The sequence below is a fragment of the Hemibagrus wyckioides genome, linkage group LG05 (genome assembly GCF_019097595.1).
Source record: "Hemibagrus wyckioides isolate EC202008001 linkage group LG05, SWU_Hwy_1.0, whole genome shotgun sequence".
Taxonomy (NCBI): Eukaryota; Metazoa; Chordata; class Actinopteri; order Siluriformes; family Bagridae; genus Hemibagrus; species Hemibagrus wyckioides.
In genome coordinates, this window is record NC_080714.1 from 19514259 (window position 1) to 19529975 (window position 15717).

Sequence of the window (15717 nt, forward strand, 5' to 3'; positions counted from 1 at the left end):
TTCTATTTCCCATCTTCTTAGCCACTTCTACAATGCAGACCAGAGGGAGAGTAAGTGTATCATATACACACTCCAGAACATGCACACAAGTATTGATGCTTTATTTATTACATGCACAGAAGGATGCATTTCTGTGGTGTTTCATGTCCATCTTCCAGACGAGATCCAGGGACACCTTTACAACAACAATCTATACTGTATAAAGTTTTAAAACAACAAGCTTTCAGAGAAACCCTATCTCATACTCTCTTGCCTCCTGCCCTCACTATCTATAGTCTCTCTCTCACTCTCTGACTTCAGCTGTAATCTTCAATGTGGCCATCTTCAGAAATATGCTCCTGCATTAAAGATGCTGACCTTGGAGACATGCTAACTGATGGCAAGAGAAGCTCCTAGCACTGCAATCATGTATGATACATTACACCATGTAATATATTTTATACAGCATATCATCTAACCCCACAAAAGCAACAAAGAGCAATGGGACAAAACACTAGCACTATGGTCAGAGGACAGAAACGTGATGCTTTTAATCACGTACTCTGTGGATCTGGATCTTGCTAGACCTAAGTGCATTACAGTGTATGAAAGAGTAGGGTTAGAAAAATAAGTTCAGGTTCAATTTCTTTAAAATGGCTATTAAAATAACACAATTTCAAACTCATGCGTCTTCCATTGGCACCATTAAGTACTACATATACACTGAAATGACCAGACAATATAATTATACAATACTTCTTCAGTGAGGCTGCTGCACTTGTCCACTCAGGTTTTTGAGGCACATCTGCTCCAAGTGTTGATGTCTTCTGCATACTCGTCATGGTTGTAAATTTAATTCAATTCAATTCAATGGACATTGTTTTAAAGCAGCTTTACAGAAGTAGAGAAACAGAGAAGGGAAAAAAAAATCTATATCTATATAAAGTTTAAATTAAAGATACTATTTTATCCCTAATGAGCAAGCCTGCGGCGATGGTGGCAAGGAAAAACTTCCCGTGATGATATGAGGAAGAAACCTTGAGAGGAACCAGGCTCAGAAGAGAACCCATCCTTATCTGGGTGACACTGAACAGTAAATAATGTAAATGTAACTAAATAATGTCCTTTCTACAACAGCAAGTAAAGAGTGCTTAATAAGTTACCATAGCTTTTCTGTCAGCTCAAACCAGGCTAACCAATCCCCATTTGATCTCTTTCATCAACAAGGGATTTCTGCCTGCAGAACTGGTGCTCACTATGATTTTTGCACTGTTTAAATTCTATTGTGTGTGAAATCCCCAGGAGATCTGGAAATGCTCAAACCAGCCCACTGAGACCCCAAAACCATATTGTCTCTGAGGTCACATTTTCCTCCATAGATGTGAACAGAACATAACTGAAAGTTTTGCATGGTTTTATGCATTGCACTGCTACCTCATGATTGGCTGACTGGATAACAAATAGTGCTTGTATTGGCCGTAAAATGTTAGCTGAAATTCACAGATTTTTTTTTTTTTCCGACATGAATATACAGTTATATATTTGGGTTATAACTTTTGACCACTAGACCACATAAAGCCAATACTTTATACTTAGTGGAATAAGAATATTTAATTGCAAATCAGGTTAGACAATATTAAAGCAAAAACAAATCCTAAGCAGTCATACATTATCTGTGTATGTAGTGCTATAGATTAACTATAGATCGACTTGAAATTCAGCCTAATTTGGAGAACGTTAGCAAAAAATATACTTAAAAAATCCTATTCTGAAAGATATCATTAAAATGGCTATGTTGCCTCACACATATTGCCAGAAAAAGAACATTCAAAAACCAAAATAAATCACTAAACGCCTGCTAAAGATTATATTTCGCTTAGAAATTTCATTCAAGCTCTAGTCTTCAATAAGGACATTTCTGTGAGGATTGCATTTTACCAATCAAATGATTGAAATTATTTTACAGTATCTTCCTCAATCAGTACCTGGACACAGGCAAATGGATTCTTATTCACCGTTCACATGCCAACAGAAAAGATTTGGTGATCACAATTCATTTGTTGCATTGCATCAATCAGTTCAATTTCTTCTAAATTAATTCATGGAAGTTTGTGTGTCATTGAATCCACATAGTTTAATAAGATACTCCCTCGAATACATGACTTATTATCATAGAGAGCATGGTAATCATTTCCATAGCATTGAAACTGTGACATCCAACCCTTACAATTCTCCTCCAGAATGCCAGAGTGTGTCCTCTCCTGAATTTTAAATGACTTCTTCCATAAACCAGTTAATTTACTGGACAACCAACAAAAAAAAAAACCTCATAGACGCTAGCTTTTTCATGAATCCTTGTTGATTGCCTGCAATTGAATATGTACTGAGCCTATCTTGTGTATGACCCAGCCTTTGTCTAGCCTCTTGGTTTTTGATTGTCCCTCTGATCTTTTGTCTTTTTTTTGAATGCTGCCCTACATTTTGACCATGCTATTGATTCTGAATCAGATTTGTCTGCTTACAAAGTGGTTTTGGTTACGACCTAGACTCTTTTCTTCCTGTGATTTTTTTAAGTAAACCTCACACTTATGGATCTGAGTTCAGTCTGTATGAGTCCTGTATTACAAAGGCATTGTGTTACAGCAGGTCCAACCAAGACAACTGCTATACAAATAACAAATACAGAAGTGTATTATTGAATACTTATAAAATAAAAAAAAAAGACCTCGGCCTATATAAAGATATTATAATTGCAAAAGTTTACATGTTCTCCAAGTACTCCAATTATTATTGACTTTTTTTTTAAATTAAAATAAAGATGTAAAATAGTTTCAGTTAAATAGCATTTATTGGCAAAACGCTTTTCCAGTGAATTCATGCTGACATTTACATTATTGAGTTTAATATGGAAAACACTGTGTACTGTGTTATAAAATGTATTTCACAAATGTCTTAGTCTTGTACAAAGATTTGTTCTTATCCATAATAATGTAGAACAAGGTTACTGTCTACAGTGTGCTTTATTAAACTACTTAGACATTATTCATCCATTAAAAAAAATCTTTAATCAATTCCGCCAACTTAAAAAAACAAGGTTTTTTTTTTTAGATGAAACTTATGTTCCTTTACAAGCAGTTGACAGGCCATAATTAATAGACAATTTTCATTTCAAACCTAAGCAGTGATTCCACAGATTTATCTTTTATTCATCGTAAGGTTTAACCAGTTAACGCATTTAAACATGAAATTGCATCGATGACATAACGAGGAAATTGTATGAACGTCATTATAACACAATTACTGTGCAAAAACAAATGCAATATTCTTCCATAATGATGCTCGTAAAATGTATATACAGCTTAACAAACTGTGCTGTATGTCTGTTATGTGAACTATCCATGAAAGCTGTTTATGTGTGTGTGTGTGTGTGTGTGTGTGTGTGTATGTGTGGGCAGGTATATGCAGCAATGAAGGTTATATGAGGGTGAAAGAAATCAAGGACAATATGCTGTGGAAAAAAAAAGAGGCACTATTTTCAAGTTGTGTGTTTTCTCATTGTCTGGAAAACTTTTGACACATATTTAAATTATTCAAAAAATGTAACTTAGGGCAAAAGAACTGCTTTAGACACAAACAATTTTGAGACTTCACACGACTTACAGAGAAATAAAATGGCACCCGGAATGTGTTCTGTAAGAAAAAGGACTTTCTGTGAAGCAGACTGTGAGCACTATAGTGTTAAGGACCATTCTGAAGTTTTATATTTTAACACAGTGTAGGAAATTAGTTGTAACATAGGAAATTCACATAGATTTCCTCTTCTTTAGTATTCATCAACACTAATGACAGCTTTGATCTGTCATTATCATGTGCAGTATCATTACTTACTGTATGTTGAACAAAAATTTAGGTGAACCGACCTTATTTTATACAGACATTGTGTTATTTTTCATAGCAATGCTCAGCCAAGGCCTACAGTGTAAGGAAATTATACTTAATACTGTGAGGCCAAAATGAAATAGAAGCTGAAAACAGAAGCAATATAAGAGTCAAAATGGGAACTCTTATTGGAGTTCAATAAAATAAGGTGAAGGATTTAAACTCACAGGTTCACCGTGAATAGCATTTCAAGCTCAGTGAGAAAGGACAAGCCAAGGTATATTTACAATTTTTTTTAAAGTGGACGAGCTTGATAAAACTTGTCAAGGTTTAAGAAATGTAAACCATATGATCAAATGAATTATAAATGAAAGATAAAGTGCTTTGGACCGTCTGATGTACACCACTCTAGAATATCGTGCACTGCCCTGCATTTTACTACATTAAATTTGATTAGAAACAAAACTGGACTGTAGTACAACAGAAAAACACCTCCACCCAAAAAAATTACATCAAAAAGAAATGACTAAAAATATCATACACATACTGTATGGATGAACAAAAACAACCAATTTAGAAGAACAGACCTGTTATTGTAAAATGTAAATGTAAAAGACTCCAGGGAGTCTGCTTCCATCTGCTTCTTCAGTCTGGATCTTCTATCCCCTGTTTTTTTTAAGCTGAAAGACAAATGTTATGGGGTTGGTTTAGATGTTACTATAATAGAGATCTTGGACAATCAGGCAATCAGAAATAAATGCTGGTCATTTTAATAATCTGAATGGACCAGATATAAAATCAAATTAAAACTGTGTACAATAACCTGAATCTGAAAATGTAGAACTTCCCTCTGTTCATTTTCTGTATCCTTTATCCTACACAGGGTAACAGGGAGTCTGGAATCTATCCCAGGACAGTACTGTGCCTGGAGGAAACCCTTGAAGCACAGGAAGACCATGCAAACTCCAGGCACACAGGGCAGAGGCGTGAATCGAACTCTGGAGATGGGAAGCTAATGTGCTAACCACTCTATGAGGAGCTTTTCTTGCATAAATATTTATAGTGCTGACACTAAATATAGGTCATGGTTTTAGTGCATTAAACCTCATCTATTTTACATGGTCACATAACCTAGAGTTAACACTATTTGTGAGAAATACGGAAAGAATGCACCAAGGAGACCAGGATGATGCTGTTAATGAACTTAAATCCTTGAACCTCTAGGAATCATCCCCCTCCCTGCCTCTTAGCATACCCACTCATAATGAAACTCATCAAGGCTGCCGAAACACTAAAAATTCTTTGCAGCAAGTAAGCATTTATGTTACAACATGATGATCCCAGCTAATGATCTGTAGAAAATGTGCAGTGTTCTATGATAATCACACTCCTTCTGCACTGTTGCATTGAGCTCCTTCTGCCTCCTGTGTACTTTGGAGTCATTCCCACTTTTCCCTCCTTTATGACACCCATGGGCCAGGATGAGCTAGTCAGCTCAGGTTTTAAAAGGATTATGATTGTTACCTTAGTACTTTAATTACAGCATAAATACATAAACGTCTACCACAGATATATCCATAAAGAGAGAAAATGTGCCACAGAGCTTGGAGGTGAGAGAGAGGATACGAGAAAGTGGAGTTAAAGGAAGTAAATAATGCATTTATGGGACTTCATCACTTCTCTTCCATTAGCTTTCAGAATCAATGCATATTAAAATATCTACACTAACCTCACATGTTCCTCTTGAGTGCACACTGGCAGCAGGGTAGTAAACCTAAAAGCTCTTTTATTCAAAAGTCCATTATTTGGAATTATACAGTACCTTAGCGCTACCAAGTTCTCAAATCTGGTCTCAGATCTAGTTAGACATTGTTGACATTATGTATATCTATAGTAATATTCTCAGGGACTTGCATATATATAGTGGATGCTCCTTACTAAAAAAAAAAAGTATAAAAATGTGTTATTATTTAACAAGGAAAAACAGAGAATTATTGCTATGGTGAAGCCACATGGAAAGAGTCAACACTTTGCAACCTTTTTTTTTTAATTATTTTTTTTTAGCAGCTTTTCTGTAACATGACAAGCTGTTTGTTTCTCATCTTAACGAGAGGCTAGTGAGTATTGTATTTGATGTAGTATAAAAGGAATGAACTCTTTCAGGATGTGCTATTATTGGAAAACAGTCAACTGCTATGTTTCAGCCTGCATCACACCACCCTGTTGTTGATTATTTTCCGATAACAGCATGTCCCCAGTATTTAGTCCTTACTTACTGAAATTGTGTAGTTATTATGGAGTGTTTATGGTTTGATTTCATGAGCTTGTGATGCTGATGCTCCACAGTTTGATTTGGCATTCACACCCCGCTGCTCAGCATCAGCTCGCTTCTCCTTTGTCTTTTTATCTTCAGTGAACTGTTGACTTTAGTCGGAGATGCTCTACGGAGCTATTTCTCGGTTCTTTAGATTCCCCTAACTATCATTTTGCTTTCTAATTTTATTTATAATGCAATACAGAAGATGAAAGGGAATCCTTTGAGTAGTCTGGATATTTGTACTTCAACACTGATGACTGGGGTTATCCGAAATATCCTCGGTTTAAATAAATATAGTTAGGGAACCAATTATAGTCATCACTTTGCAGTATGTGTGGGTGACTGTGACAGACTGCAGCACTTTCAAATGTGTTTTTATTAAAGGATACATCTTCCAAACTAATTATAATTCAGCCGACTTACTCTTACAGGGCAAAATTAGAAAAGAGCTCATGCCTGCTAATTGCACTTATAAGAGATGTACGGAACCCCCTTCAACTCCCAGAAGCCATCAGTGGGTCTACATGTATGTGTGGTTTGCATAAGTAATGGACTGGAGGTCACCACTGTTCAGGTAAAGTATTGAAAAGGATTTCAATATACATACATACATGTTCCTAGAGGGTGCCAGAGTTTGTCGTAGAACATAGGTGTCAAACCGTATCCACAAAGGGCCGGTGTGGGTGCAGGTTTTCATTCCAACCGAGCAGAAGCTACACCTGATTCCACCTGTTTAATCAACTGATCTTGGCTTTCAGTAGACTCAGGTGTGGCTTCTGCTCAGTTGGAATGAAAACCTGCACCCACACCGGCCCTTTGTGGATACGGTGCGACACCCCTGTTGTAGAAGATAACTAAACAAATAGTAGAACCAAAGCACAAGGAGCTACCAACAAATGTCTTGGACACGGTTCAAGAAAACTATCTATCAGGGTTAGGTTATAAAATAAATAAATAAAAAAGCAATAATATCAAAAACTGAACATCCTGTAGAACGCCAATAAAACCATTATTGGAAAGAACCTCTATAACACATTTATAAGCATTGCATAAACATGTTATAAAGTAATGCTGAATGCTTTATGAAAGGCTTATGTCATTTTTTTTTAATGCAACTTTAATAGCATTAAAATCAGTCATTTGCAGGCATATGTGCTCCATAAACAACAAGCTGGATTTTTTAAAATTAGGCTTCATGATAATTTTTAATAGAATTAGACTGGACATTCAATTCATTGCTTTTATAAGAAATAGATATGTAATAAAGTATTGGTAAAAATGAAATCACTGAAAGTTGCTTTAAGATTGATAACTGTATAATAAGCTTGTTATTAAATGAGATCAGTTGAGTTAAAGCATACAGCAACTTACAGTGACACAAGATTTTGTTGTTTGTCCAGTTTCAAAGTTTGACCTCTGAAAGATCAGCTAAACAATAAAACAACAACAACAACAAGTTTAGTCTAGTTGTGGCTTAGATATAGACATGAAATTTTACTTTATCAAGCGTTTACATTTAGGCTTGCAGTGAAAATGTTTTTCCGAAAGTGAAAATGACTCTGCCCTGATTACAAAGACAGAAAAGAATGCATGTCATTAATTTAATTGCAGGAGTGAAAGGCTATTGATGGAATGGTACATGCACACGTGTTTCTGGACAATCATGGCAGAGTAATTGGCATGCCGAGAAAACTGACAGTATCAGTCATGCATCAGCATAATATTCAAGGTTCATCCACAGCTAACTCAGAATACATTACATTTCTGGTAATGATGTAAAAAAAAAAAATCCAGGTTTCCTAGCATTAGATTTCAACATATGCAGATTGACCGTCTGTGCTCACATTTCAACTATTCTATCTACTTTGTGCCAAAAAAACTTTTGAAAAATGATGTAAGTGAGAATATTGAGTTTCAGTAGTGTTCTATATGAAGGCATTATATCCCTTGACATAGCCCAGTATCTTGTATGTTTCACATCTTATAGGGTTGGAAAAATCTGTTAGAAAGGCAGACTAGTAGAGAGAGAGAGAGAGAGAGAGAGAGAGTGAGAGAGAGAGAGAGAGAGAGAGACAGAGAGACAGAGAGAAAGAGAAAGATGAAATGTCTATTTCAGCTTTACTTTAGCCTTCTGAAGGTTTTATGCTATGATTATATTAGCCTTATACATTATACAACATATTTCAAGGTTTATTCTCATCTTGTATTTTGTATATTTCAGGTTTATCCTTACTTCCAATATGGTAGATTCCCTTATATCTTTCAGATTTATGTTAGACTTGTCTAGTCTTCATCTATTACGAGATTTGTCTGCATCTTTAATATTGTATGTTTTGAATAACTTTGTAGATTCCAAGTTAACCTTGTATTTTGCGAATTCAAACCTCAGATGCAGTGTATTGAACCTGGGTGCTGCCTTAGCCACTGTACACTACATTTATATTTTATCTTCCCTGTCACGTTAGCAGAGTGGGAGTAGCTCATAAGCCAGTGTACGTGTATGAGGAGTTAACTATATAATTATAACTATAAGTTCATCATCATTTATTTATTTAGTATAACATTTGCTTTGTTACAGACATCATACATTTTTGCATCTTGAATGTGATGTAAATGCAAACCAACTGCACGGTACCCTACATATCATTTCATTTTAAAAAGCTGTGGGATATTGGCTAAACTCAAAAAGTTGGTTCATAAACCAACCCGTCTGTTTTAAACAATTGTTTACTGACTGTTTACTGTGATTTATAGTTATGGGGATGATACAGTATGCTCACATGGGGTTGGTGTTAGTTAGTCTGTGTGTGCTCAGGAGAAGATTGAATATATACAGTGTTTTACAGCTTTTTCTTTTTTTCCTGACTCTTTCTCTAGCAAGGCTGTGTGCAGCTGCTGTCTAGGATAGCTCTTAGGGTTTTTTTTTCTCTGTTTAGTTCCCCTGAGAATGAAACCACATGTAATTGCCCCGAAAATTGTCAATAAATGCTACTGTGTTTTGGAATTACAACTCTCTCTCCAGTGTGGCTCTTTGGTAGGTGACTAAAGTGGGTATTACTCCAGAGCTGCGAGCTGTGGACCTCCAACTTTCTAGAGCTAGCCAAGTTCTAGATTTTCCAAGATTATATTTTAAATTCATATAACAGGAGCCACAACAAGATTACGAGACCTCCCAAGATCAGCTTCATATAAAAATATCTTCGGAATATATTCATCAAAAATTGATCAAATATCATTAGATTTGCTAGAACTAATGTTCCAGACACCCCATGCTTAATTGTATGATGATAAATTCACCTCAGGCTGCCTTAGTTCTACATTAAAAAAAAAAAAAACATGTATTCTTTGAACTTTCTCTTGTGAAAAGTGATTTTATTTTCTCTTTCTTTGAGCCTTCAATGTTTCTTACATCCAAATACTGCACAGTGTGCCAGCATGTTTGGCAAAAAAAATCTTTATGGACGCTTTGAATTAATTCAACTCAACAGGGACCGTCTTTAACGTGCCAATCTTAGCCTGAAGCTGAATGCAGTGTTGCCAACTCTTTTCAGAAGAAAGTAGCTAATACATGCTCCAAACTTACTTACTACAAGTCAGTGGATTACATCACAGGCTAATTTGCATATTAATTGAATTGTCATGATAATTTGCATAACATGAAGTGTTGCATGAAGACGTTTGATTTTCTGAAGAGACACTTAGAAGACACTTTCTGTTCTGATACACAGAATACACAGAAAAATCACAGTAATTACTTGTAAATATTGACATAAGGAGAGTTTAAAACAAAGAAGTGCATAGGCATTCAGTGATTGGTTGCTGGAACAATGGTGATCAGTGACTGGACTGGCTGTTGCATCTTACATCTCTGGCATTTGCCCTTATACAGGGCGACTTACATTTTATTCCATTTTTATACAACTGAGCAACTGAGGCTTAAGGGCCTTGCTCAAGGGCCCAGCAGGGACAGCTTGGTGGACCTGGAATTTGAACTTGCAACCTTACGATCAGTAGTCTAACAGAGGTAGTCTAGCATCTTAGCCACTAAGCTACCACACACCACAGTCTGGCTTGGAGTTGACTGGACCTGGTGATGGTGAGTTGACTGAACCTTTTCTCTCAAATCATATAAGCAGCAGCTGTGATGCACTGGATGCAGGACCGTTTCTAGCATCTAATTACTAGATGGCAAAGTCATCAAATTTGATAAGTTGGTATGTTTTTTTCTTTTTAATAAATTCTAGTTTGCCCTACTTCCATAGAGTTATTATTACATTAATTATTATTATAACATTATTATTATTATTATTATTGGCAGTAGTAGTAGTAGTAGTAGGAACTGCTACAGGTGCTAATAGATTTCCTAACCCATCTAACAGAAAAACGTTCTATACATTGAATATCAAAATTCTGATTGCTTAGAAAGTATCACATTTTTAGATAAATGCGCCGTAAAAGGCCTTTTGCACCAATGTATTTTAACCAAGAACATTCCAGTGAAAGCTTTGATAGGTTACTATGCAACATGTGCCTGTGCCTGAACCTTGATATTCAACATATATGCAGTAGGGGCAGCAAATACATTGCATGCAAATAATTCTTTTCTGTGAGGTTTGAGAGATCTCTATAGGCCGGATTTTATGCTTACTGTATGAGAAGGAGTGGACAAGACAGTTAATTACAAGGTTGCCAGATTGTGCTTGTTTGAAATACTCTACTACTTCCAAGATCTTGTTTTATAGCAAATTACATGTAAGTGCAGACAGTGTGACTATGATGTACAGAACTATTTCAGGTGTATGATATACTGCAAAAATTGTTGGAGAGAAAGGGGATGGTGGAGTGGAAATTGTTCATACACCAGAAATGCATATGAAATTGTTTTTCATTCAAAGGATGTAAAAAAAAGAAGAAGCATGCCAATTTTCAGAGTTCTTGGATTAGTTTAAGGTATTTTTTGTAGCTTTCAAGATTTTATTAGACTGGAAATTTAGCTGAAACCTGTCAATCCTGGTTAATTATATAACCTCAAACACTGTTGAATGTACATACGTCTAAACCTGCGCAAAATGAGCTGCCATAGACTGTACACTGAATGACTGTATGTTCTTAGGTGGATTACTATAAAAATTCACTAGATAATAGTCTATAAATAAGTCATGTGCAGTAGGGTTTCAACTTTAATTTAGTTCATGAGTTGCTGCTGAAGATATCAGGTCCTTTGTACAAGATGTGACTTTTAGTACATGTAATGCATAGAGTGCTCTTTATTATTATTATTATTATTATTATTATTATTATTATTATTATTATTATTATTATTATTATTATTTGGTCTATATCATTTTTTTCATTATTTTGTGGTGACAGAAAAAATGCCAGAGACTTTTTTTGTGTGTGGTTTGAATTTATGGTATGTAATATACAATACCACTGATATTATTGTTTATTGTTTAGTTGTTGTTCATCCAGAAACCATTTCCCACAGAAATCATTCTATACACATATTTTAAGATCTACTCAACAAAAAGTCTGGCCTGGTCTGATTTCTAAAGCATTTTTTTATGTTTACAACTTTTACTTCCCACTGTAGGGTTGTGCAAATAACAGTACATTGTTATTAAGAAAACTTCTCTGTAGTATATTTCAGTTGTAGGCAGTTCAGCTTTAGCATGTACAGGGCAACTTTAGCCTGAGACAGTCCAGTCTCAGAATACCTGCTGTCTTCAGCTTCTGCCTCTTGTCTTATACAGCACCCTTTAGACCTGTCTTACATGTCCAAACACACAACCATCCAAACAACCTATCTACCCCAGCCCCCTCCCCACATATATACCCAATGCATTTATATATATATTTTCACAAAATCATTAAGAATTTAGCAGTGATTCAGCAAAAGTTCTAACTGAAAGCTGGTAGAAAGGCCACATTCACACTCTTTGCCTCCGTTACCCACTACCTGTCACTATCTGTTTTTGCATCATTTGTTCACAGCCACAATGGGTCAGTGATTTTTAAATTACTTTATATTTTGTAATATTTGTCTCTTTATATTGTGCCATCTTTAAATGAAATATTAGCTGACAGGAAAGACTGTGCTACTTCTGATACTGCTGCCTCTGAAATGGGAGAAAAGCATGCTTCAAGCATCAAGAAAGCATGCTTCCTTACTCAGTGGTTATCATCGTATTATTTAAGAAAGCTCACCTTCTTGGACTAGCATTCAGTCAAGGCAGTGCATACATTTAGAATAGAATGGGATATAGAGCAACTAACTTTGGCCTGCCAGAATTGCTTAATCTACAATTTAATGAGGTTCTTTAAATAAGTTCTTCTAATTCATCTATCCATCCATCCGTCTTCTGTAGCACTTATCCTGCTCAGGGATTCAGGGGACCTGGTGCCTTGTTCTAGGGGACTTGGGGCACAAGGCAGGGGACACCCTGGGTGGGGTTCAAACCCACCTCAGGGCACTATCATACACGCATTTACAAATGATGGCCAACTGATGCCAATTAGCATAATGCACATGTCTTTGGTCTGGTGAAGGAAACTGGAAGTTCCAAAGAAAACCTGAAGCACAGGCAGGATTTAAACCCTCAACCATTAAGGTACAAGTCAAAAGCCTCCTTTATTAATCTGTGGTCAATGCAATCATTAACTATCATTAATAATCTTTCCCAGGTTAGATTGTTTGTTCTATGAGATGATGTGTGTTATAAGCAATACTTTTACTGAAACTGTATTTCAGACTACTTCCAGCAATCCAGTTTTGAACAAATATGCCTGAATTATTCTGTGTAAATCAATATATTTCCATTATTAGTCTTCTGAAAGTCTGCAACAGCATTGTATCTAAAAAGATCCTCCATTGAATGAACCACACAATAATAACCATTGCCTTAAATTATACCTTGACATTGATATTTATAAGTAATCATCTGGTAGATTCTTTTGTGGCATACAGTGACACACATCTCCTTTTTATATGTAGAATACAATTCAAGCATGAAAAATGAAACTGATGGTAATTCAAGTGCTGTAAGCACAGCACAGTTAAACTACAAATGCTATCTTGTAACAGTTGATGTCCAAGAGTCTTACTTGAGTAAATAATCTCTGATTATCTAAGCCTTGAAGGTTTCTACCTTATATAATGATCATAGTGAAGCCTGTCTGTATTTCAAGTTTTCAGATTTAAAAGTTTTCATTTTTGGTGTCATCTTCGGGGTTAAGAAACATTTGAAAGAGTCCAGTGCTGTAAATTCACACAACCAGTTAGTGACAGTTATGTCCTGTTATTACACAGAGTGACGCACCCCCTAATTTTATATAATCTCCATATTGACGAACATCTTTTATCCCGTTTTGATGACGTTTCTGTTATACATCATCAGTAGGCATTTTGCGAACTCAGTCGTGGGTGTAATGAATGTGAACGAAGTGAATTATTTATACTATCATTATCTTTTTCTCTAAAATATGTTTGAAGGAGAAGCTATAAGTTGATAGACACAAATGAATGAAAGGAGAACAGCTTTTCTCTTTCCCTTCTTTATTATTCAGAGGAAATGCAGCATGAATCCAGTGGAGCATTATGAGCTTGAAACATGAGCTTAAAAATGTATTAATCAATAATGTAGCTTCCTATCTGGCTGTGTGTGTGTGTGTGTGTGTGTGTGCATAATTAGCCCCAATTTCTTTTAACATTTACTACATTAACAGCATTTAACACACACATTGATCCATAGAGACTACAGAATCTTCTTCTTCTTCTTCTTCTTCTTCTTCTTCTTCTTCTTCTTCTTCTTCTTCTTCTTCGTCTTCGTCTTCGTCTTCGTCTTCTTCTTCTTCTTCTTCTTCTCCTCAATAAAACTTCAGGATTATAATATTTTGGATGGCTCTAATAGTTACCACGGAATTCTCTAATTACCAAGCTATTCATAATTTAGCCCTCCGAACTAATATCACCACCAGCCATCACTGCCTAAACAGTAGTCTATTAAAATCCCACTATCACTATTAGTCCTGGTTCCTGAAAAAGTTTCTATGATGGGCCAAATGTCATAAGGAAACATACATTTCTTGTGAAAAACTATTCATGCTATCTATCTATCTATCTATCTATCTATCTATCTATCTATCTATCTATCTATCTATCTATCTATCTATCTATCTATCTATCTATCTATCTATCTATCTATCTAAAATGGTCCAAATTTTGCTCATCAGAAAAACAACCTCTTGCTTCTTAAGCATTTTCTTGCGCCTTGTTTATTGTTAGTTATACGGCAGCGCTGTTGAATTCTCTAATCTGATTGGTCAAAAAGGACCTACAACAGTCCAGCTATAATTCTAACAGTAGGTTTATATTAAGGCACTAATTGTAACTAACTCATTCACATTGATCTATACAGTGGATGCTTCATATAATCTAAGTTTGGGAAAAATAGATTGTAAAAAATGTGTTCTTATTTCAACAAACAATCGAAAAAACATGGCCTCCTCGGACTATACTTCCCAAAACACAAGAACTACAAGAACTCTGTCATGTTTTTGTTAAAGACTCCAGTTCCACACTCAAGTAAACACTCGGTGCTTTATACCTGAATTTTGTTGTTTATGTACAGTTTATCTGGTTTTTCTTTTGACATTGCTCTCTCTCTCTCTCTCTCTCTCTCTCTCTCTCTCTCTCTCTCTCTCTCAGTCTGTCTGTGGTTTTTACTTTCTGGATTTGCTTGTGTTGAATCTTTTTCACATTGCCTGACCTATGCCGATAACGATTATTTTACCTTGCGATTTGTGTTGCCTTATGGTTTGATTGTGTCATAATAAAGTCTCTCTGCTTCAGAGAAGTCACTCTATAAAATAGAGGAAAAAAAAGAGTTCTTGGTGTAGGAATGACTGTTCTAGCTACTATAATGTAAATGTTAATAAAGGATATCTTGTACTGTGGACATCCCAAACCATTAAACCTAACACCAAGCAATTACAAAAGTATTAATATTTATTGTTGGCAAATCAATGTGGTATAAGAAGAATACAACAGATTATGGCATGCTGTTATGGGTAAATAATCGATTTCAGGATGGTAACAATAACTCCGCTTTGCATTGGATTGCATCACACCACCCCATCTTTGAGGATTTTTTCCTTTACGTCTTTATTCAGCACACTCTGTTGTGTTTTCATTCTTGCCGGTTTAATTGCGTTATGTTTTCTACTGTTTCATAGCAGTGCACCATCCTAGGCAGATGCACAGCACTTTATATTTATGACTGTGTGTTTGGTGGTCATATTAAAAGTCAGTTTACCGAGGTATGATGGAGAATCTTATGGCCATGTAGAATCTTAAAATAAATTCCAGGAGACGGCCAATGGAGGCACTTAATGACAAAAGTGTCCTCCATATAGCTTGAAAGGTGGCATCAAGGCAAAAGAAAGGAGACCTAGTTAGACATAAATCAAAGGCAGTGTACTGAAAACTTCTAAGTGTCCTTAGAAACAAATCTTGTTCACGAGTCATGAGAAATATTGTTTGC